General features: G+C 36.5%; 3 pseudogenes; 1 reads left to right on the top strand and 2 right to left on the bottom strand.

The window, feature by feature from the left end:
- Positions 1–717: 717 nt before the first annotated feature.
- LOC149145457 (cryptochrome-1 pseudogene) lies at positions 718–8,897 on the top strand (annotated as a pseudogene).
- Positions 8,898–9,257: 360 nt separating this feature from the next.
- Positions 9,258–10,595, bottom strand: LOC149145456 (serine/threonine protein phosphatase 2A 55 kDa regulatory subunit B alpha isoform pseudogene; annotated as a pseudogene).
- Positions 10,596–14,729: 4,134 nt separating this feature from the next.
- Positions 14,730–15,619, bottom strand: LOC149145455 (serine/threonine protein phosphatase 2A 55 kDa regulatory subunit B beta isoform pseudogene; annotated as a pseudogene).
- Positions 15,620–26,201: the final 10,582 nt, after the last annotated feature.

The raw sequence follows: 26,201 nt of genomic DNA, 5'->3' as shown, positions 1-26,201 counted from the left end.
TTTCATACAATTTCTCTAAAGAATAGGACCTTTTTATATCTCAGTGATTATAAACTTATTGGTATAATGAAGTTTGTTACCATAAGTTTAGTATTTTGAAATTTCATTCAATAAGTCATATGTCCATTGAATTCAAATGTGTCAATTTTTCTTGTAAACCATTTCTCTCATAGAGAAGTTTTTCTCTAAAATATATCTATAATTTTGTTAAAGCTTAATATAGGGAAGCATTACATTGCATTTTTCAGATGATCAAACTACTTAAGGTTCCTTTCATAAATGTTAATCGGGTACTAGTTAGGTTCCATTATAATTGGTGTAGCGATCTATATCAAAAGGAGTGTCATTATTTTCCCATATCCATAAAATTATACAATTAGTAGCCTGCAATATATAAATTGTAATAATTTTTTTTGCGAACAACTAGTTTCATGATTAGTCTAGACTCTTACCTTTTAGCCTCAATATAAGCTTGGGCCCACCATTATGGTCATCTAGTTGCACCCTATAACCACTGTTTTGCACTTAAACTCAAGTTAAACATAATGAAAAAATAGTGATGCATAACATAACAATAAACAATGATGGTTGATTACTAACATATCATATATTACAAATACCAAGGGTTTGAAACACTAAAGATTGTGCTGCATAGTTGCCTACTTTTTAACATTTCTAGCTATACTTGTGTTAGTTTCTTATTGATATGCTTATTAAATGCATGGTCGTTTATATTCAGGTGAACTATATAACTACCCATTAGATGATCTAAACCTAGAGGATAAATCTGAAAAGGCCAACAATGAACTTTTGGCAAGAGAAAGGCTAGCTGGTTAGAACAGTGTTGACAAGGCTCTAACTAGATATATCAATGGACCTTTTCTTGACCATGAAATAAACTATCAGAAAGACGACACAACAACAAATTCTTTTTTTTAACTCATTTTAATTTTGGGGAGTTGAGTGTTAGAAATGTATTCCACCTTATTCACTGTAGACAAGTTTTATGGGATAATGATGGAAATACTTGAGGAGAACAAAGTGTGAATATGTTTCTGAAGTCAAATGGTCTTTGGGAATATTGAATTTATTTGAGTTTTAATTTTCCTTCCATCCATGAGAGGCCAATTCTTTTACATCTTAATTATTTCCCATGGAGGGTTTATAAGGATTACTTTAAAACTTGTGGGCAAGGTAGGACTAGCTATCCGCTAGTTGATTCTATGATGCAGGAACTTTGGGCAACAAGATGATTTCATGATTGAATCCAGGTGGTGATGCCTAGTTTCTTTGTTAAGGTTATCCAGGTTCCCTGGAGATGGGGTATGAATTATTTATTGACATTCTCTTGGATGTTGATCTGGAGTGTGATGCTTGATGAGTCCCATCAATGAGTACATTTTGAAGACTAATATGCCATCCTCCGGCCTTAGAAATACCATTATCTTGCATTAATTCACATTTTTCATTATATTATGCTTAGTAAGAGGAGTAATTTTTTTTGTCATAGTGTGTGGCCTAATGTGGTTTAATTGCAGCAAAATGAGGCATTGTTTATGCTATTATTATGCAAGGTCTCAACACAAACAACTACGAGAGAATCAAGGGGGTTTGCCCACCTGCTTAAATCCCTAAAATCGGTTTTGGATCATCATATCCTCTCTCACTAGTTCTATTTCATTGGTAGCCAGGTGACCCCTAGTCCTAGTGAAGATTAGGGAGGAAAAGATCCACCATTTTCGATATGGAGGGAACCATTCCTATTTTCAAGGGAGATGCTTCAACTGCCCTTTTGTATAAATAAACTAGAGGAACATCTCATTAGGATTTCAATTTTTTGTTCAACTACATGTAGCTATTGAGCTCGAAGCATTAACATTATTATTTTCAAATTTTAGGTGATGTATTAGACTTACACTTTTTGATAATGAGAAGCTAGATTTTAAGTTGCATCTTAGTTACTTTCAAAGGGCTTAGAACCTTGGGTTTGGTCCCAACCCAAAGGATTTGGTACCTCTTCTTGTACTTATGTTTCTTCTTGATTCCAAGTATTTCATAGTTCCTTACATTAGAAAATGTAACTATGTTTGGTCTTCATTAATGTACTTAAGTCATTATGTAATGTACTTGTCAAAATAATAAAGAAAGGAATTTTTACTATCATAACAATGACTTACTAAAGCATGGCTTTCATGCTTGGGTCATCATTATATTAGTCAATGTCTCCATTGTGGACTCCTAGGATTAATATTGAGTTTACAAAGTCATTGTACATTCAAAGAGACCCTTCATGGGATTTTGAATCATGTGAAAAGGTTTTGTATTGAGTCAAATATGAATTATGTACCCTCCACATCAAGTCAGCCTAACAGAGATCAAGTTGGCTTAAGGACCCTTATTCGACCCACAAGAAGCCTTTATATAAAATGAGGTTGAAGTCATCTGTAGCATCAACTCTCAAGCAAGTTCATATCTCAAGAAGAGTTGGAGAAGTGTGGAGTCTGCTACCGGGAGGTCAAAATAAGTGCAAGTTTGGGGAAGTCTATAGTGAGGAAGAAAATTCATATTTTGGTGCCTCTCTCTCTTTGTTTCATGGTCTGGATTGGGAGATTGAAGTCTCCTAAGATTTCATTGTTTGCAGAGGTTGCCTATTGCCAGAAGCTGTTGCATATTTAAAGTTGTTGGAAGGGGTTGAAGACCTGGGAGGCTGACTTGGTGTGGAGGGAAAGTCTAGTCTTGGTATAGGGTGAAGAGTCTCAAAGAATACCATTGAAAGTAATAATTATCTTGATGGGGTTTTCCCCTCGAGGAGTAGTTTTTCCCTGGCACGTGCCTATAGCTTGTGTCTCTTATTTTGTGAGAATCATACACACATAATATGGTAATTCCTTAACAAAAGATAAGATAATAAATAAGTAAAAGAATCCAACACACTCACAAGTAATTATCGAGAAAGGAGAACCAAACCCTAATACAATTACTTTGATTTTCCAACATGGTATCATAGCTAAGGTCAAGAAGAGTCGAAGATCACTTTGTTGGCATCCATTCTCTCTCTATGGTGAACTACATAATAATGGGTTGAAACACTACTGTAAGATGGATCAAGAAGGTCATCTACTACTTTTTCAACAAGGTTAAGAGTCGAGGATTCTTTGCTTCCCTTACATGTTCTCTTACTGATGACAATGCATGGATTATTGATAGTGGAGTGTCGAGACACATGACAGGTGAAAGTAAGCAACTTCGTACATTATCAAAGGAGCCATCCTCTCATGCAGTGGAATTATGTTACAACAAAATTTATGTTGTTAGAGGCCTGGGATCAACAGTGTTGAAGCTAGATAATGGATCAAAGATGCATCTCAATAACATTCTCTATGTTATAGGTTTGAAAAATACTTTAGTTTCTATTTCTTGTTTAGAAGATAAAGGGAAAAGAGTTTCTTTTCTTGATGGAAAACTATTGGGTTGGGGAAAGTAATCTAGCATTGATAAATCTAGGGTTATTGGAGTTTGTGAAGGAAGACGTTCTTGAGTCATTACACCACCTCCTCAAGCCTTGGTTCATATGGAAATAAGTCTAATTGAGCTATGGAATAGGAGGTATGGTCATCTACACTAAAATGTCATCCCTACTTTTAGTTAACTAGTTCATAGTATTCCTAATATGAAGTTAGATCATGAAGGATTGTACAAGGGATTCTCTTTGGGGAAACATACTAGAAAGCCATTTCATAATAGTGAAACTATGTCTAAAGAGATATTAGACCTCATACATTTCGATGTGTGTGGGCCCATGTTTGACAAATCAATTGGAGTTCATATTCACTATGTGAAATGAATTGATGACCATTCTAGGAAGACATGGCTATACCTACTCGAAACTAAAGATGATGTATTTGACAAGTTCGAGTTTAGGACTGAAGTTGAAACCCTAACCGAAAAGTAGATAAAAACTTTGAGGTTTGAAAATGCTGGGGAATACCCTTGTAAAGGGTTGATTGCATATTGTAAGGAAGAAGGTATTAAGAGGGAGCTCATTATTCCCTACTATCCCTAACAAAATGGATTAGTTGAAAGGAAGAATAGGTCAATTGAAGAGGGCATTCAAACTATTCTCCTTAATCAATATCTACCAAAGTTCTTATGGGGAGAAGCAACGATGACTATCGTATATATTCAAAATAGAAGTCCTCATAAGAGTCTTGATAATACTACATTTGAATAAGTATTCATAGGGAAGAAGTTGAGAGTGGGTCACCTCCGAATATTTGGAAGTCTGGCATATATCCATGTTCCAAAAGGCAAGCGAAAGAAGTTGGACTCGACATGTATCAAGGGAATATTCGTCGGTTATAGTCTTTCCTCAAAAGAATATAGAATCTACATAAAGGAAGGAAGACATATTGAAGTAATCTAGGATGTCATATTCAATGAAAATCAAGAATACATGATATCAAAAGACATTCCTATTGATTTTGATGATGAAGAAGTTCTCGTATTTCAAGAAGAAGAAGTTAATCATGAAAAATATACTACAAATGTCGAATAAGAAGGACCAAGTGAGCCCATTCAATCATTTGTTTTCCCAAAAACAAGGAAGAGGCCAAATTGGTTAAACCTACATTATAATATGTTGAACGACATGAAGCTGTGAAAAGTTCCTTAGGGAAAGTAAGAAACCAAAGAGTCATTCTTGCTATGTTACATATATGACAAAGTTAATTGAAGGTGAACCATCTACATTCAAGGAAGCTAAGCATGAATAGGTTTGGAAGAAATCTATGTAGGAAGAATATCAATCCATCATGAAGAATGGAGTTTGGGAGATCATTCCTAGACGTTATGACAAATTGATTGTCACATCGAAGTGGATCTATAAGATCAAACATGTTGTTGATGGAAGTATAGACAAGTAAAAAGAAAGATTCATTGTAAGGGGTTTCTCTCAAAATGAAGACATTGACTATGAAGAAACCTTTTCACTTATATCAAGGTACACTACCATTAGATCATTAGTTTCATTGGCTGGTACAATGGGGTGGAATATCCATCAAATTGATGGTTAACACTGCATTTCTGAATGGGACCACTGATGAGGAAGTGTACGTCGAACAACCCGAGGGATTTGAAGTGAATTGCATGGACTCTCATCAGAGTTAAGAAGGCCCTATATGGTTTGAATTAAGAATCTAGGGTATGGTATGCAAGGATGGATGCATATCTAGTTAGAATTGGGTTTGAGAAGATTTTTACTAATCTAAATCTTTACATCAAGGTCATGAATAATGAGCCTTTCATTATTCTACTATATGCGGATGATCTATTCATCATAGGGGTAGAGAGAAGAATTGAAGAATGAAAGAATGAAAGAATGCAAGAATGCAAGAAGATGTTGGCAATTGAATTTGAAATGAAGGATCTAGGATTGATGCACTATTACCTAGGTCTAGAAGTATGGCAGAGACCTAGGGAAATATACATAGGGCAAGGAAAGTGCATCATCTAGTTATTGCAGAAATTTTGGATGATGGATTCCAAGTCGACGACTACTCCTATGATCACCAACCTCAAGAAGTTAAGGGGATCTAACTCTAGTCCGTCGATCCTACCTCATATCGATAGTTGGTGGGTTCCCTGATGTATTTGGCAAATGCTAGGCTAGATATGTGTTTTGCAGTGAACATTCTTAGTCAGTTTCAGTTGGAGCCTGGTCATGATCATTGGATAGATGCCAAACATATATTGAGATATATTCATGGCACTATACATCACTACCTAAAGAATTATAGTAAGGAAGTAAAGCTAATTGGCTTCACATACTCTGATTGGGGTGGTAGTGAGAGCGATGGAAGGAGAACTACTAGAGGACCCCTTAGTCTGGGAGCTACTATGATCTCATGGATGAGTAGGAAGAAATATCCGATTGCATCTAGTAGTGTCGAGGCAGAATATGTGGCTTCATGTGAATTAGGAAAAGGGGTTGTTTGGTTAAGGAATTTTCTGACAGATTTGTTGGAGAAGTGTCTAGGTCCTACTGTGATTAATTGTGAAAATCAAAATTGTATCAAGATGTCTAGAGATCCTGTGTTTCATTCAAAAATGGACCATATCAATAATATGTTACAGTTAGCAAAAATACTCACAAAGGCTCTTCCTAATAAGAAGTTTGAATATATAACAAACCTTCTTGGTTTGGTAGATACTGTTGATTGTATTGATGATAAGAAAGTCGAACAGATTTTTTTAGGCTTTGCGAGTGAAGCATTTCCCAGGGAGACATCCGGCTGGAACTTTGTATTGATGTCTAAGTCCCAAATTTGAAAAGGTGGTTTCGTTTATTGAGCTCTGTATTGGATACACACCTGTATGTTTACTTTGGTGATTATCAAGTAAGACTGATGGTACCTAGATGGGATGAAATCTTGAGTCCACCTTAGTCCGACTTGGATAGATTTCCCTAGTGAGGAATCTATTCATGGCATTGTGGTGCCTAAATTATAGAGTGATTGGTTGGATAGGTTTCCTTGGCTAGGAATTTATTCCATGGCATTGTGGTGCCTTAAAGTTCTTCATGGTGCATATACTTTGAGATCTTCCATTTTATTTGTACATTATAAAAACCTCCCTAGTTAATATGGAGTGTTAGGAAATGTAACTATGTTCTATATTAATTAATGTACTTGTAAAAAAGAATAAACAAAATAATTTTTATTATTGTAACAATGAATTATTAAAGAATGGGTTTTATGCTTGGGTCATCATTATATTAGTCAAATTCCCCATTTTGAACTCCTAGGATTAATATTGAGTTTATAGAGTCATTGTACATTCAAGGAGACCCTTCTTGGGCTTTCGAATTATGTAAAAAGGTTTTCTATTGAATCAAATATGAATTATCTATCCTCCACATCAACCCAGCCTAAGGACCCTTAATTGACCAACAAGCAGCCTATATATACAAGGACATTGAAGTCATTTGTAGCATCAACTCTTAAGCAAGTTCGATATCTCAAGAAGAGTTGGAGAAGTCTGAATTCTGCTACTAGGAGGTCGAAAGAAGTGAGAGTTTGGAGAAGTCTATAGAGAGGAAGAAAATTGAGATTTTGGTGCCTCTCTGTCTCCGTTTCGTGGTCTGGATTGGGAGATCAAAGTCACCTAAGATTTCATTGTTGTTGGAAGCTACTTATTGCCAAAAGTTGCTTCCTAGTCGAAGTTGCTAGAAGGAGTTGAAGATCTAGGAGGTTGACTTCGTGTGGAGGGAAACTCTGTTCTTGGTCTAGGGTGAAGGGTCTCAAAGAATACTATTTAAAGGAAGAATTATATTTACTGTGTTTTCCACTCGAGGGGGTGTTTTTCCCTGGCATGTTCCTATCTCGTGTCTCTTGTTTTGTGATGTTAATACACACATAATATGGTAATTTCTTGATGAAAGGTAAGATAATAAAGAAGTAAAAGAAGAAAAAAAAATCGCAAGTAATTATCAAGAAATGAGAATCAAACCCTAATATAATTACTTTGATTTTCCAAGATCTTGCATTTTAGTAGGAGTTAACCTATAAAATCTTGTGTTTGCAGCCTCTACATCACCTCTCTTGTGGGAAAACGAATGAAAGGATTCATAACCATAGCCCAAAAATATTTGGTTTATGCTTTCTTGGAAGCAGATTAGTGTTAGTTGTCGTATTTTATATTTTATTTATGTAGTTTAGAAGTTAGTTCAGTGATTATATAAGTGGTTTGCATGAATTAGATGTGATTTAAATTCAACTCATATTTTCCATCATCAGTTATTTCATTTTGTAAATGATAAATGGATGCATGCATGTGATTGATTGTAGGGTTGATTGATCTGTAGGGAAGGGAACCTTCATCACTTCCATCCTGAGCCCTTTCACCTTCTCCTTCCACCTCCATCCCAAGAAAACCCTGTTTTGTAACGTATTCTATCTAGGTCACTGAGAGAACTCATCCTAGTGCAAGATAGGCCCCCGAGAGGTCTTAAGATTGGCTAGGGGATCAAACCAACATCCTTTCATTTGCGTAAATTGCTATTCACCTCTCCATACCCTCAAGCAAACATTTTCACCTTAAAAAACCACTCATATTCCGTCTTGTAGTATTACAGGCATCTTATAGAAATCGCCTATAGAAAGCCTGTAACAGCTTTTTCTTCGTCGGTTTCAACCCACACTACAACTTTGACTTAACATAGATGCAGAATGAGCTCCAACTGTGATAATATGATAAGGGAAAGATATTAGTACACCCCAAACCTTTCTTGTCCTCATTGCTAAAACATAGTAGAGCTAGTTTCTTTATCATGCAAGTAGGTTATTGATTTATGAGCAAGTATGAACTAGGTAGATGGTACTTGTTATTATGATTTGTAGTTTGATTAATTATGCAAGATAGATTAGTTTCTTTTTTGCAAGTAGATGAGGTAATTTGATGAATTATGCAAGATAACACAACTTCATTTATGTAAGTAGGTTAGCCTTTATCTTTTCATGAATGACTAATTAGGGTTTTACAGGTTGATTCAATGGACTTTATATTTTCATACTTAGAAGCAATTTCCAATATCTTTTTATCAATATTTCATTCTAATTTAGTAGAAGGAAGGGTCTTTAAGCACTTTTTGATCTGATGCCATAACTAAGGGTGCCATGATTAGAATCATATATTCTATGCATATAGAATTGTCACCTCGAAGTTTGTATGAACCCCAAGTTAATAATTTGAGTTGAGGATCCCTTGGGAGTTGCAACATTCTCGGTGCAATATCAGGGGTCACCAATGCTCTTGTATGGTAGTACATTTATGGTTGCTTTCTATATGGGCATGATATGAGTCAAATAGATAATCCTCAAATATGTTACAATACAATATGAATTTGTGTACTAAACACATATACAATTCTTGCATTTAACTTATCCATGGATGAAAATATATTAGGATTTAATTTAAATATTTTGACTCTACATATTTTGGGTATTTTGGATTATGCATAATTTGAAACAAAAGTTAATTTGTTGCAAATGTTTTACCAATGCTAGACATACAGCTTCACGAGGAACTAGCGATATCTCTTAAACCAATCCATTTTTTTCAAAAATTCCCATACTGAAGTCAATTGGGGGTATTCTACAAAAAAATCGGATTGCGGATTTTTAAAATTTTTCTCTGTTTTCCTGAAATTGAGCCTGAAATTCATGGTCTCGAGATTCCTGTGTTTTCTACGTATGTGATTTCTACTCCTCAAATAGTTTTGAATGTCTATCGCATAGATCTGATTTCCGCATATCAATAAGTCAAATAGTGTCCTTTGAGTTGCTATAAGCAAAGATATTGCAATGACTAGGATGGAATTTTACTGACATTATAACCTCTATAAGTTCTTCCATGTTGGCAGGCTTAACACCAAAAATATCGAAGCATTGATAACTTATTTCCAAGTTCCATAAATTTATTCTTAGATCGTTTTCTGATATGTACGTTTCATCATCTCTATTGATTGAAAACGAGTTTATGTGATAATCATTTGTATGAGTGTACACCCTATGATATTTTTCCATGTGTTGTAGATCTAACCTAGAAATATTATAGATCTGATATGAAATAGCTCTGATACCACTTGTTGTAGATCTGATCCAAAAGATATATGAGAATAGAAATAACCCAAGAATAACAAGATCAAAATAGATAGAAATGCTTCACTTTATTGATCAAAACCCTTATGGTAGGGCAACACCATACATTCACTCCTTAAGGAAGGAGAACACTCCACAAGCCATATGCATGTTCATACAAGAATACTTCTCTTCATATCTCTCCATGTGGAGTCTATAGCCTTTATATAGGCCTCATACATACAATACCATGCATCATTATCATGGTTCCCTCATACCATCAACTAATACCATGGGCCCATTACATTATTATTAACTACTTGTGGTCCCTTACATGACATGGGTTAACCACCTTATTTATTACTATGGCCCATCCCATTATTACATTATTACCTTGGGTACCTCCCTTGGTACCCCATATTATCCCCCCTAGGTATATAACACCATGGGTGTCATTTCACTAATAGGTACCATGGCAAATTAGAGTGAAGGAATGCCATTAGAAGCAGGAATTGTCCTTGGATTTTCTCTAGGAATATTTCTAACTAAAATTCCATTTTCCAAGCATGTTGAAAGGCCTGCATTCATTTCACATACCTTTTTTATCTTCTTGTCCTTAGCATTCCATATTTTTATGGTTTTATCATTTTTAGAAAGGATAAATAAGGCACCATTTGTTGCTGCACACCACCCGATATTATTTATTTTCTTCTCTATCTCCAAGATCTTGAGATAATCAAACTCAGGCTCATGGCTTTGAAAGTCTGTCTTATACCAATATTTAGGATGTTTAGGTCTTTGACCTTCTACTCTTTCGAGCTCTCTTTAAGAATGTGCATATTTTCCATCTATCCTTTCAAAAAGTACAACATGACCACCACAATATCCTATAGCCAAATGCTCATCAATCTTATCAAACTCAATTGCCGAAATGATATCAATGGCATGAATATACACCATCACTTCCCCAAGATATTAATGTGTAATGTAACTTTCAACCCACTTTGGTGGACTCCTTCTTCTTGTTGGTCTATAAATCTAATTGATGGCCATATGCATGGCATGAACTAGACCTTAATCCTCCTTTTTATTTAGTTAAAATAAAGAACCTCCCCATATAGAAACTAAGAGTGGCAATTAGGGTTTATGAAAAACCTATTTTTGGCCAAAAATCATTTTCATCAAAATAAAATTATAGAAACATGATGACAGTTATTAAAGGACTCCATGAATATATGTTTTCTAGAAAAATCTAGAATGTCTTCCCTTTGCAAAGTTCTCAACAAATATCGACAATTGCCATCACACTTTGAAAATTTAATCTTGTGCTAAAATTTTCTTTTAAAATATTTAACCTTTTAGATGGGCCATATTATGCTTCAACATTTGGCTCCAACTCAAGACAGTGCTTTTCCTGCAAACACTGAGAACCATAGATCAATGGCCTTATTTGGGTATGGATTCTAAAATTTTGAAAACCTTGAAATCTGAAACCTCTCCAAAATTGTTTCCAACTAGGACTGCCACCCTTATTCATCAACTAAAATTGAACTACAGAAATGTGATCCGAAAATAAAATGCTCAACTCCTAAGCTTATTTATATACAGGTCCTACTACATACATGGCTAGGTTTCTTCAGGTAGAATTTACCATCCAATGGTACCAGGTTAGGATTTGGGTGCTGAACCTAATGCTTCCATTCTACTGAAAACTGAAAATAAAAGCCAACATGCACCACATAAAATATTGAGACATAAATTTTGATACATACCACAGAAAAGAAGGCTTCCATATAATTAGCTACTGGATCATAGAACCAATGAGAAAAAACTTTCAGCTGCCTCCTTTTCTTGCAAAGCTTGCAGACATGTATCTTATTGAACAGGGCAGCCACCTTCACTATTTGGCTCCTCAATTTGGGGTTGTATAACAACAAATTTCTTCACACAATAAAAAGTCTTTTACTTCAGAAATATTTTTTCACAATTCCTTGTTCATTTTTTCACACTTCCACAGAAACACAATTAATTTGAAAATAAAAATTTGAAGAAGATGAGATGTGTTCTTGTTCAACAAATTGCCGATGTGACAATCTTTTTCCAAGAAATATGAAATTTTCACTACTCTCAACAAAGTGTTTTTTATAATGTGTGCATAAGCCACCAATTTGAGAAATATCATCCTCAAGAAACATCATGTCAAAACCGTCCATTATCTCATGAAAGAGAAAATCACCTACTACAGATGTAAAATTATTTTGCTGAAGTGAATTGTTTAACTCAGAAAAATTTGACTCGCAATTTGTAAAATTTGAAAAAGAATTTATATCCAAATCTAACGATCGGTGTTTAAATTCCTTGTCTTACTCATCTTTTTCTGGATCAAGATGAAAATATTGACCTGGAAGCTTCCAAGAGGTTATATTTAATTTCTTGGGCATCAATAAACATTTTATCCAGGGTTTTGGATCCCTCTCTAAGATAAAATACTACATCAGGATGAGCAACTGCTAAATAGTATGCCATAGCAATAACTTGAGGAGGGCGAACTTGTAGGGGCATGTTGAAGTAAAACTTATGGAACCTCCTATTAAATTTGACGACTGATTCTTCACTCTCCCTATACATAGTGTAAAATTCTAAAATATATTTCTCATGAGATTTGTGTTCACCCCAATACCTTAGAAAGATATCTTGAAAACCTTGCCATGAATTGATTGAATTTGCCTCTAATTGTTGGAACCATTGCCAAGATTTGCGCTTTAGTGAATGAAAAAAACAACCCCAGAGCCAAATCTTCATAAATAATTTGAAATTTGTCCAAAAAGTACTCAAATTCTAAGACATGTTTTTTAGTTGTATCGTCATCGTCCTCTCCACATTAATTTATCAAAAATTTGAATATTTTCAAAGGATATTGATGAAGAATTGTGGGCAGCTTCAGGGGTTTAAAGGTTTCCTTAGTTTTGAGCTGAAAAGAATAGGGTTTATTGTGAGGAAAAATGGCGGCTGCCAAAGATGATGAATCAACTTCTTTATATTTAGACTGCGGGTGATTTTCTTCAAGGATTATAATGCAACAATCATTTCTTGTGTCGAATTCAAGCGATAAAGATGTCCCAAGATCAATGATACATGAAGAAGGGAGGTCTTCTTTTTTCAACAAAGAAAGTGCTTGACGAGCCATATAAACTTTTTTGAATAAAAGGCAAGAAATAATCTTCATAATGTGTAGGGGAATAGAGAATAGAACTGATAAGTAAACATAGAGATTCCTTGAAAAACCTCAATGTTTGATACCTTATTTTTATTTGTTGCTTCCTCATTTTATTTCCACCAATATTCCTTCTCCAGTGAAGTCACTAGGTGAACAATAAACAACCAATATTGGTATCTAAATCTTTTTGAACATCAAGAAATAGAATCTTAATACCCAAGGGAAAATAAGTTCATTCTCTGTTCCCCAGCAATGATGCCAAAAAATGTTTTCATTCTCATGAGATAGTTCCTAGTTGTGGGGAAAACATTCCTGAGACATCTTGAGATTGATTAAAAAATAGTTAAGATCAATGGAAGGAAGGACAGACCATGAGGGGTTGCAAAAAAAGCCTCTATTTCTAGAAACCTAGCCTTCTAAAGCAGAATGGCCAGAGAGGCTATGAAAATTGTAGGGTAAAGGTGTATAGCAGAAAATAGAAGAGATAGAGCTTTGGGATGGGAAATTAAGAATTTGGGATTTAACTCGATAGAAAGAAAGATGGATGAAGAAGAAAAATATGAATGATATTCTTGGATGTGGAGGGCCTCATTAAGGGCTTCAATATTAATTTTAATGAGTAAAATTAAGTAAATTCATTAAAAGCTAAACAAAAGCACCAACTGCATCTTACAGTGTCCAAGAGATGAAAATACACAAATTTGAAGGCTGAAACACAACAGAAAAACAATCACTGCAACTTCCCAACGCTGGAATCAAACTGCAATATCATATTCAGACTTTAGAGAGAATTTTGTCTATGTTCCCAGTCATAGGTGATTCTGCCTTCTGAACCCTTGCCATGTCTCATTTCTACTTTTGTATTCTCTCCCCTACTCAAACTATCCTAGAATTGGTTATAAAACTATTTTTGAAACAATTATACAACTGTTCAAAATATTTTTACAAAAATATGATATAATAAGTCTCATAATATTTAAATCCAAAATAAAACAAAAGGGCTAGCTCTTTTAATGTGTATATTTTGTATAATCAATGAGCCCCTTTTTAACTCTATGAATTCAATAACACGAACATGTAATTGACTTTACCATAGAGGAGGTTTAAGTGGGACCGAAGCTTTGTCCTCTGAACACATCACTAAACAAAATCGTAAACAACTTACAGGGGAACTTGGGTAGTTTCTAGAAAGTGATAGCAGTGTTGTCAGAGCAAATGATGACCATAGATCCTGGGAACGATGGTTCTAGAAAAATGCCTTACATGATCACTCCATTTTTATACTTTGTGCCTTTTGTGCCAGCGGGATTGTTTTAACTTGGACATGGAATAATGTGAGTTTTTTATTTCCTTGAGCAATTAAGTTTCTTCAAGATCTATGCAATTCGAAGTATTCTAATCGAGAATCTTCTCTTAGAGCATTGATTTTCTGCATAAAAATGAGACATGTGCCACACATTGCTGAGAGGTTGACATTCACATGGTGATTTTTTTAATTTCCCACTGAATTCAATTTACCATCTCAAGCATGGAAGGCAACTCATTACATGCATACGTACATAAATACACACACACACACACACAGATATATATATATATATATATATATATATATATATATATATATATATATATATATATATATAGAGAGAGAGAGAGAGAGAGAGAGAGAGAGTCATTCATCTAGTTTATTTAGAAACACAAGTTAATTTGTTGTAGATGTTTTACTAATGATGAGCATATATCTTCCTAAGGAACTGGCAAAATCTCTTAAACCGGTATAAATTTTTGGAAAATTACCACATTGAAGTCAATTGGGACTATTATACAAAAAACCCAGATTGCGTATTTTAAAAATTTTGCTCCTTTTTCCCAAATTAAGCTTGAAATTCATGGTTTAGAGATGCTTGCATTTTCCGTGTATGTGATTTATGCTCCTCAAATAATTTTGAATGTCTATCACATAGAGCTGATTGTCACATATCAATAAGTCGAATAGTGCCCTTTGAGCTGATATAAGCAAAGATGTTGGAATGACTAGGATGGAATTCTGCTGACGTTATAACCTTTGTAAGTTCCTCCATGTTGGCAAGCTTAACATCAACAATATTGAACCACTGATCACTTATTTCCAAGTTCCATAAATTTATTCTCATATCTTCTATCGATATGTAAGTTTCATAATCACTATGATTGAAAACGAGTTTATGTGATAATCATGAGTATGAATATACACCCTATGACAGTTGACCACTCATGTCATTTCACTTGTAGCTACCATGGGAAATCAGAGTGAAGGAATTCCATTAGAAGCAGGAATTGTCCTTAGAGGTTCCCTAGGAATATTTCTGAATAAACTTCCATTTTCCAAGTGTGTTGAAGGGTTTGCATTCATTTCACATACTCTTATGATCTTCTTGTTTTGAACCTTCCATATTTTTATGGTTTTATCATTTGTAGAAAGGATAAACAAGGCACCATTTTCTGTTGCACACCACCTAATCTTATTTATTTTATCCACTATCTCCAATCTCTTCATATAATCAAACTTAGGCTCATGGATTTGTAATTCTGTCTTATACCGATATTCAGGATGTTTAGGTACTGGACCTTCTCCCCTTTTTATCTCTCTTCGAGAATGTGGATCTTTTCCATATATCCTTTCAAAAAGTACAACATGGCCACCATGATATCCTAAAGCCAAATTTTCATCACTCTTATCAAACTCAATTGCCGAAATGATATCAATGGCATGAATATACACCATCACTTATCCAAGATATTAATGTGTAATGTAACTTTCAACCCACTTTGGTAGACTCCTTCTTGGTGGTCTGTAATTTTAATTGATTGACATATGCATGGCATGAACTAGGCCTTAAGACTCCTTTTTATTGAATCAAATTAATGTGCCTCTCCATATAGAAACTACAAGCATCAACTGGGGTTTTTGAAAAACCCATTTTTGGCCAAAAATATTTTCATCAAAAGAAAATTATAGAATTATGATGATTGTTCTTAAATGGCTCCCATCAAAATATGTTTTCTAGAAAATCTAGAATGTCTTCCCTTTGCAGATTTGTCAACAAAAATCGACAATTTCCATCAGACTTTGCAAATTTAATCACGTGTTGAAATTTTCTTTTAAAATCTTTAACCTTTTAGCTGGGTCAGATTGTGCTACAACAACACCAATGTCTGAACATATAGATGTTGATAGGGAGCCAGTAAGAAACAAGAGATGTTTTGTAGCAAGGTCACAAGATGACCAATTGGTGCCAAGTATAAGAAATATGGTGCAAAGGGAAGATGTAAATTACACTTTGAGTGAGGATGCAACTTCTACTCGATCTGAACAAGTAGAAGTGCCTTCTAATAAAGATTTAGGAGTAACTTCTGCAGCATCATTTTGACGATTTTTGTGATGGATCAGTTGGTCCATGACAAGGGGTTTAACAATATATCTACCATATGTGATTAGTCATTATCACTGAATGCGATCACTAGATGAACATAATGAATCTCATTCAACCACAAATTATTCTAGTATCTCGAGAGAGAAAAATGATACAAGTAGTGGAGGAATTCTACCCTATTGGTCATAGCCTTTATCAGGACATGCACAATAGTTCCCAGAGGAAGGAAATGTTCTTGGAATAACTGAATCTAGTATTTAGCAACAATTACACTGTCATTCAATTGGAATCTGGAGTCATCATCATAATCAAGGTGTGGTTCAAATTTCGAAGCATATGTCCCCAATTTATATTTAAGCATGTTGTAGTGTGCATATTGACCTTATTTTTATTCTTTTCTAAAAATACTTATGCAGGGAGCTTCACATCTAACCTTGAATTGACATCTATTACTCCAGTGTATTGTTCAGGCTTTTAATATTGCCAACATGAAAAATATGTTATGGGACAAGACTCAACTGCCATTTGGAAATGGTGGGAAGTGTAGAATAATTGTGTGCATAGGTAGAACGACCAACTAGCTTCAAAATTTGAGACAACAAGGCTTGAGTAGCCATGGATATTGTCACATAGAAAATTGATTTGGCTCACTCTTTTTTATACTCCAGCATTGATGCATAAAATTTTTGTTCTAGTAATTATGGTGCTTCGAACCACTGCCACTCACGCATTTGATACAAAGTCTATTGCTGCCAATAATTCCATGGGTTTCTTTGTAAATAAACATGGGGGAATCACTCTCACTAACTGCCATGTTTCCAATCCTAGTAAACTTCTAATGATTCATTCATAAAATTTCATGTTTGCTAAAATTTGTATTCTTAATTTAAAATGAAATTCCATTCAAAGCCTGCAAAACATTCAAACTCTCAATTTTCATGCTAAAGTTTGTATAAGGCTTTCATAAAGAAATTACATATAAATCTTGGGAAGGTTCCTACTTCTCCTGCGGAACTTTGTGTCTTTTAGAGAGAAGTTACATTTAAAGGTTGCTAAGATTTTGACTATTTCTATTTTTAATTTGATGATTTCTAAACCTTGCATATCTATTAAAAGCCTGCAGAACTTCTAACTATTCCTTCATTTAATTTTGATGATTGCTAAAGTTTTTACTTCTTTAAACATACAAATAAAGCATAGTATGCTTCAAATAATTCCTACATTTGGCTTTGTTGAAATTTATATTCATTTTTAAAAGTAATTTATATTTAAAGTTTGTTAAGTTTCTATCTATTCTTCCTGTAACCTTCACTATTGCTCAACCTTGTAGGGATATTGGTAACTAAAGAGTGTCGAAAAGATACCCTTCCAGAGATGTGGTAATGTGAAATAACTGCTAGAACTTCTCTGGAAAATGGTGTGGAAGAAAGTTCGGGAGAATCATTTGAAAATTCCAATGCATGAACCTTCGAACATATCATCTTTCCCTCTCAATATAATAGAAGAATCCACAGTTGAATGTGATTCATTATGTTCATTAAGGGCTTGTTTGAGACATTTGATAAACTGTTCCACATTTTTTTCTTGTCTTCAGACCCACATACTATCTATCTTCCATCGTGTTCAGAAATATATTGGCAAGAAACATTAAACATATGTCTCCTAGATTTTTTTTTTATCATGCTTGCAATGCTTTTGGTAAACAATTTCGATCCATGTCCATCTTGGGAATGTTTCAACCTCTTGCTTTACAAGGTACTTATGGCATGTAGATTTATAATAGTTGTGAGGGTACTTGGTATCTTAACCTACTTTTTCCCATACACAATCCAATTATAGCAATCATTTTAAAGAATCTCTGGAACAGGATGAATAGGATGCAAAGGTTTCTATTTGGGTTAAGTTTCTCATGAAACTAGTTGAGGGGAAAATTTGTTTTATTAGTTTATGATTGTGTTGGAATCTTATATTGACATGAAACTCCCCTAGTATTTACTTCAAAACCAATGGATTATATGAAGAGTGGAAAGACAGTAAACAGAAACCAAAAAAGTTTAAGTTTAAAAAATTTGTTATGAAAGACAATACACAAGTATTTTTTTTTTATTTTTTATTTTCCGTTTAATAATCAAAATAGAAAATATGAGTTGAAAACCTCAGTTTAAATATATGATTGGTGTCGAATAATGGTTTGAACACAAAGCTCGAGGGTTTTCATAGATTAATAGTGTGAAGTGGGGAGTGCTATCTTTCAAATATTCCCTTCCCTCGACTCTCTCTTTAAGGTACACACCCCTTTAACTTTTTCTTTTCTTTGGGGTGTTTCTCTTCAGCTGGATCTGGTGTATATTTGAGGGTTTTCGAAATAACAATATTGGAAGACTTTAAAGGAGCTGAAATGAAGGTAGTGATAGTTGAGGATGAATGACTCATAGCTCGAGAGGGAAAAAAAGTGTGGAATATCTGTGTATTTTTTTGTTATGTGAGCTCTTGGTTGAAACAATGAAGTTTAGTGTTTGGGAAGTATGCAGTATAAGAAAGATGAATCTTGTAGGGATAAAGAGATCACAAAGAAGAAATTTATGGCAGAGGACTTGAGTGAGGCTAAGAAATTCATTGTGAAGTCCCAACAACTCTATCATACATTGGATGGGCTTCCCAAGATGGTGGTCATTCTCAATGTCCATAGGGAAGTCAAGAAGAAAAAAATGGGTGTACAAATTGTTATGGGATTTTGTAAGTTGATTGGGTTGATGATGAGGCACTTATTAAGAAGAGGTACAATAATTTTTCCCTCATGCTCCATCTAGATAAGAACAAGTGTGGAGGTGTTGAGGGTTCTTTCAATCTCATAGGTGAAGCATGGGGCCTGCTCTCTGACAAGGATAAGATATATGCTTATGATAAGAAGAGAAACACACCATCCTTTCAACTACATCAGTAGATTCAAAAACACCGAAAGGAAGAATCAAATGCTAGCAATGGTCATTACAGAAATCTTCGTCCCACTCATCCCAACATAGGCACTAGTGGTTCCTTTCCTCTCATGAACTTCTGAACATCCTGTCCATTTTATAAAACGCAGTATGAGTACCCAATATTTTATGTTGATCATCACATTCTATGCCCAACTTTTCAAAAACCCTTCATGGCCTTTGAATCAAACCATTTTTTAGGACTAGAGTGAATTTTTCCATACAAAATCCTATGGGAGTAGCAGTTGCATTTTCCCATATATTGTCTTGAGGATATTTTCCGTATGCCTAAAGGTGTTACCTTTCCCAATGTCAATTATTTTAATCAGAATTCCTTTCCAGCAATTCCAACTTGGCTTCCAATGTCGCAAGCAATATCAAGGCTAAAATTGAACCTGTTAAGAAAAAATAAGTTCCTCCCAAGGAAAATAAAAATCAACCCAAAGACTAAAGAAGCTCATATTGTCGATGCTCATGGAAATGGTAGAAAATCCATGACCGAGAAGAAAGGTGAAGGAAATCGAAGAATAGTGATTTCAATGATGAAAACAAAGTAGATTGCAATGAAGATGGTTTTGAAGTTGTAAAAGTAATGGGTAAGGGTGCATCATACAACAAGGGGTAGGATCTTGAGGCATAAATAGGAGGTTGTTGGGATGGGGTCCCCTAGGGTCAATTTTTGGGAAAAATCCCAAGTTTTGTTGTATGAAATATAAAGTCTCCGCAAGTTGTTGTCATGGAGTGCGTAGATAGTTAAAGTGTCATAAAGGGTTTTACCCTTCCTTTATGTAAGTTAAGTCAGCTTCTGAAGATCTGCGCATGGTCCGTGGACCATGGGATTGTATAAGTAGTTGTGTCTTAGGGAGTCTAAGGCATAGTAATGAATATGAAGACGAATGTAAGGGGTCAATAGAGGGAAGAGAGAAGAAGTCTTAGATTAGAAGGAAGGCTCTGCAACTGTGTGCGTAGAGGTCTAGAGTAGAGTACGTAGCTAAGTGCGGGGACCCCTGCAACTGAGTGTGCAAGGAAGTCTTGAGTCTGTAAAATTGAATTGATTATCAATAAAGAAGATTGTGTAGAAATACTTGTGTTATCTCTTTACCTCTGTTTATAAGAATGCACCTTATGTTATAATGGTTTTATCAAATAATGATGTATTGATGTGTGACTTTACACGACTTATACTATTATATGAATGCAATTATTGTTAACTATTTACCCGAAGATTATCTTGTTGTATGTTGAAGTTATCAAACACTTAAGCTAATCTGAATAGTTACTGGGTTATACGTAATCTTTGATGTGCGTAAGTAGTGGATTCACCTATTCAGGGTCAGCAAAAGGTAGTCATAAGCATTCGCAAAGGTATAGAAGCTGATTAAGGGGATTTATATCGATAAGCCCTAAAGTCTTATCGATCTGAATGAAGGAATATTTAGGGCATAAAGTGAAATCACGCTCATCTCTGGGTGCAGAAACTTCGTTCCAGCATCCCCCCATCCTGCTTCTAGTGAGACTTCAGTCCGCGCTCCGCGGGTTAGTGCCGAAAGGGTCAGTATTGCATGGATTTATTTAGAAAAACTAACTCTAAACCTAGTTCAGGACCCACTAAGCCAACAAATTGTTCTGTTATCGGGGCTGGGATCTGCATAAAGAGATGTCTGATATCGCATCACTAGAATCCAACAAAGAAAGAAATTAAGGAGTGGTTGGATAGAAATATCCACGAATTCACAGTGCAAGAGAATAGGAATCTACACCTGATGAAAGAACAGTGGTTGGACAGATACCTATACTTAGAAATACATGAGATCTTCTTCAGCACCTTCTTGATCGAAGTATATAAGTGGATCACTAAATTGGAAAATGACCAAGGAAGGTGGACGCTTGACGGTTCAATAGTGTGGACCTCGGAGCTAGTATGGAGATTGAAAGCTTATGAAAATAAGCTTGTGCGCACTATTGATCATTGGATTGATCGACTCATAGGATGCTTTGTGACAGAGTTTGCGGTCGACACCTTAGTTAGCTACAGCGAAGCAGAGCGACACTTTTTCAAGGGACCGCGAGGTAAGTATTTGAGATCTTTGAATACTTGGATTAAGATGCTCTTGTGTGAAAAGTGAGTTATTCCATTACCTTTATCTTTCGAGCTACGTGAAGTGCAAAGTTCTCCAGGGATAGAGGGAGAATAGGCCCTGAATATAGCCCACTAATTAAGCCTCCTTTGAGTGACAACGAGGGAGCAGCGTAGGCTTTACCACAGAGCGTTGTCCAGTTAATAAGGCAAGTGTTTCTGCGAATACCTCATCCATCCACACCACCTCCACCTTCACCTCCATAGCATACACCTTCGGCCACACCACCACCACCTCTGCCACCATTCAATATGTAAAACACAATGAAATTGCCCATTTTCAAAGGCTTGGGAAATGAGGACCTGGACCAATTTTGGTTAATTGTGAAGGCCGTGTGGATAACACAAAATATTACAGATAATCATATGAAGAAATCACAGTTGGTTACTTCTCTGAAAGATCACAATTTGATGTGGTACATTAAGTACCGCACTGATAACCTAGTGGTGTCATTAGTGAGCACTTAGACTACTTTGAACAAGGAATTTGGTTGGCCTAAGTCTGAAACACAATCGGTAGTGGGGTTGAAGGAAATCACAATGAGGATCGATGAAACAACCTAGGAGCTGCATCAGAGACTGAAGGGCAAAATCCATGAAGACAATATGAATCTCATCAATAGTTAGCATCGCGACTGGTTTATAGCATGCTCCTGCCTCACTTAATTATTGCCTTGTCACAGCAAAAGATAGGAACGCAGGCAGAAGCGCTGGAGATCGCAATGAGATTACATGATATTCCTATCTAGGATGCAACATTGAGAGTTCAAAAAATTCATGTTCGGTTGCAGAACCTTTTCTTGAAGTTTCAAAGCTTGAAAGAAGAGAAAACAACTCAACCAGAGGTACGCGAAGAAGTTTGGTGCCTCAAGTGTAAGAATGAGGGTCATGATAAGGATCATTGCCCTATTTTTACGAACTATATTGAAGGAGGAGGGCCCATGTCTCTAAGGAAGGAAGCCCTAGTAGGACCAAGTATAGGGCCCACGTTGTTGTACACTATCTGTCAAGTAGTAGGAAGAAATGTAACAAACAATTACCAGTTAGTGAAAAAATTTGTACAGACGTCGCAATAGTTATTCTACAACTTCTATAAATCAGTAGGCCATGATGAGCGTAACTGTTGTAGCTATGAATGAATGATGGAAAGAACGCCTGCATATTCGATGCAAATAGACACTTGGCCTCTATATCAAGGCATCAGGGGAGCATGCAAAGGATATCAGGGACGTGGACGAGGCCGAGGAGGAGGAGCACCTAAGGTCAAGGGCAAGTTATTAGCTATAATTTTGGAGTGTCAGGACTCTATGCACAGGAGTGTATGAGCCAAACATGCCCTTCTTGTTGGTATTGTACCCAACTTGACCACGAGATAGAAGAATTCCCTATATTGATAGCTAAAATGCAGTATAATAAGGCATCGCCTTAGCTCCGTACCCAAAACTTGTAGATGATGAGGGCAGATCCTCGCGAAGAGGATTCCAATGTCAATATCATGCTGTGAAGTTGTGCGAAAACTGGTGACAATAAGGGAAAACAACGTGAAGAAGGTGGATGGGTCCCCAAGGCTCCAGAAAAAGAAGTTGGGTTTCATCTAGAGCACACAAAGGAAATGTTTCTAGAAGGAAAGAAAAGATTCCTTGAAGCCTCTACCTCAGGAAGTTAGGACAGGCTAACTGAAGAAGTTGACCCATCCACGCTTACTACTTTCTTGGAGACTTGCATGAAGCTCCTACGTGATAGCAGGGCTGTGAAAGGATTATAGAAGTTGATAAACCAATGTGTGGGAAGGGATAATGCTTCTAATGGGCACCGCAAGGTCAGGAAGATCGGCAGACATAAGACAAGAACAGGATGTGAGATGAGTCTCACTACGCAAATAGGAGAATATGAGATGAATCAAGTTATTCTCGATTGAGGGTCGGATGCGAATGTTTTTCCTAAACAAACTTGGTGAAATATGGGGATGCCTGCACTGTAGTTGTCTCCGATTCAATTAAGAATGGAAAATCAATAGAAGTTTATCCCTATGGGGAGATTGCATGGGCTAACTGTAGATATAGAAGGTGCGAGTGCATTGGTTGACTTTGAAGTGATAGAGATTGTTGATGATAGCAATCCATATCCCTTGCTCCTGGGAATCGATTGGGCTATCGACATGAATGGGGTAATCAATTTGAGGAAGCAAACAATGTCATTTGAAAGGAAATCTCTCTACATGGTGATGCCATTGGACCCTGTAGAAGGATCGCACTATACTAAACCAGTCCGCAACTATGGGGAAAGTGATGATGATTTGGACTAGATCTACAAGATAATAGTGCGAGAACAAGATTGGGTTAATCCCACCATCGATGGACGAATTGCATGGGACCGAAAAATCTCCTGTACATCAGATTGAGACGAAGAATTGGAGCACTGGAAGAATAGGTGACATGAAGTATCTACGTTGCATTGTAATATGAGGACTAAATCGCCGCACTGTGTATCATCTGAGGTAAGAAGTTTTCCTTATTATGATGGTCTAACTGACGTAGATAAATTTTTGGATGCATTTGAAAGGGAAGTGCCTGAGAAGCATCGCTTCCAAGCATTGGATTTAGCATTGCGTGATATGCCTACATGGTGGTGGGGTATGCATAAACACAGTTTGAAGAATGGTGCCACTATAGGAAGATGATGAGGATGCGATTTGGCCGCCCCAAGGTATTGTTGACTGAGAAGTATGATGGGAGAAATGACGAGCATGATAATTTGGCAAAGTGGAATAATGGTTATGGAATGGAGCCCCAGCCAAAGGGACACACAAGTCAATAGAAGAAAGGATTGGTAGTGCATGCAATAGAATTTCCAGTTATTACAGGGCAATTGTACAAGATGGGATCAGACAAAATATTGTGATGTTATGTGCCTGATTTTGAATGAAATAGTATCCTCACTGAAGCTCATGGAGGAGCTGCGGGAGGAAATTATGCAGGAAAAGAAACAACGCAGAATATTTTACACACTGGTTTGTGGTGGCCGATGCTGCATAAGGATTCCAAAGCATATTGTAGGGCATGCGATGCATGAAGGTCATCGCTAAGGGATGAGCTGCCTTTGAATCCATAGGTGTCCTTGCATCCATTTGGGAAGTGGGCCATTGATTTCGTAGGACCGATTCAGCCTCTATGAAAGAAGACGGGTGTGCGATATATCATCATCGCTTACTGGTCAGACACCTTTTAGGTTTCTCTATGGTGTAGAAGCTATAATGCTTATGTAATACATTATGCCTAGTCTACGTACAGTGGCTTTCATAGGGATGGCAGACCAAGGAGCCTTAGAAGAAAGGCTCGCGTAGTTAAGAGAGCTCGAGGAAGATAGGCTTTTGGCTGGATTCCATCAGCAGGTTCAGAAGGGACGTGAAAAATCTTGGCACAATCAGCACATCAAACTACACACCTTCAAGGTGAATGATTTAGTTTTACTATATGATAGTAAGTTTGATAAGTTTCCAGGAAAATTTCAGATGCACTCGCTAGGGCCATATGTTATCAAATGGATTACAGATGGTGGAGCAGTTCAGCTCACAAAGTTAAATGGAGATCCATTTCCAGGAATGGTAAATGGAATCTAATTGAAGCCATACACCAGGGATCCAGCCCAATGACTACATGACAGTAGCATAGTCTTAGCACTCCAGGAATTTGCAAGGAGGCACGGGACTATAAACTACACTTCCCATTTTGTGGTGCTGCGCGACAAAGGCTCTGCGTGAAACAGGATGGTGTCATAGTACCAGATGCAGCACGAAGGGTGTTGCGCTATAGGGGGAGAGACTGCATGTCGTAGCTAGAAAGTAACTCTTACAATCATTGTTCATGAATTGACTACCAGGAGACGGTTAAGAGGAGCGGGGGGGAAAGATTTAAGGAACTTAAGGCATTTAAGGCTGAATTTAAGAGTGAAATCTTGGAAAATCTACTATCAATTTAGCATTTATGGACGGATTTTAGGGGGAACAATTTAATTTGAATTCAAATTTGCCTATAAATTATGCGTGGCCATACAACGAAAAACACTTTGCACTCTTAGAATTTCTGTGTTGAGCTGCTGATTGTATATGAATCCTTAGGTTTACGTTGATTTGGTCACTAGCTCTATATTTGAGAAGTTACCTGAGGATTCCCAGCGCTTCATTCTTAGCATGATGTCTGGACCAGGAGAGATCACTAGCACTGGAGGTACTATCACCTCTGAGGGAGCTGCTCTAGAGGTGATGAGCACGGAGGTTCCAACTGTAGTACCAGTGGCGCCAATGTCACCTAGGCCGAAGCCTACGCTAGTGAGGGAGGTCCCCAAACCAAAGAAAGATAAGAAAAAGAAGTCGGTGGTGGTGCATGAGTCACTGCGGAAGCATGTCGCTACACAGGCCCAGAGGAAAGAAAAGCCAACCACGAAAGACAAGGGGAATGTGGTGGATCTAGAGGATGAGGAGGGCATGAAAGATATAGAGACTGAGGGGATATATCCTATATCTAAGTTGTTAGAGTATCTCCCTCTGCATAAGGGGAAAGTGAAGGTCCCTATGGACCTAGATGCAAGATACTTCCTCCTCAACACACCCCTGTTATAAGAGAACCTAACCTTTGAAGGTCTGCGCTTGGTGTGGATCCCACATTTGAAGCTAAAAGATTTGGATTTGGTGGACAATGAGTGGCTCCCCCACCTTGCTATAGACACCTACATAAAGAGGATCTTCTACAAAGAGTCTGGTGTCACCGCGTTAGAGCCTGTGGAGTGGATTTACAGAGTGAACCAGTCGGGGTTGTTGAACTT

The sequence above is a fragment of the Pinus tabuliformis genome, chromosome X, assembly GCF_031772625.1.
Source record: "Pinus tabuliformis cultivar Carrire ecotype Pingquan chromosome X, CPIR1, whole genome shotgun sequence".
NCBI lineage: Eukaryota > Viridiplantae > Streptophyta > Pinopsida > Pinales > Pinaceae > Pinus > Pinus tabuliformis.
Note: the sequence above shows the minus strand (reverse complement) of the source record. Positions and strands in the feature narration are given on the sequence as shown.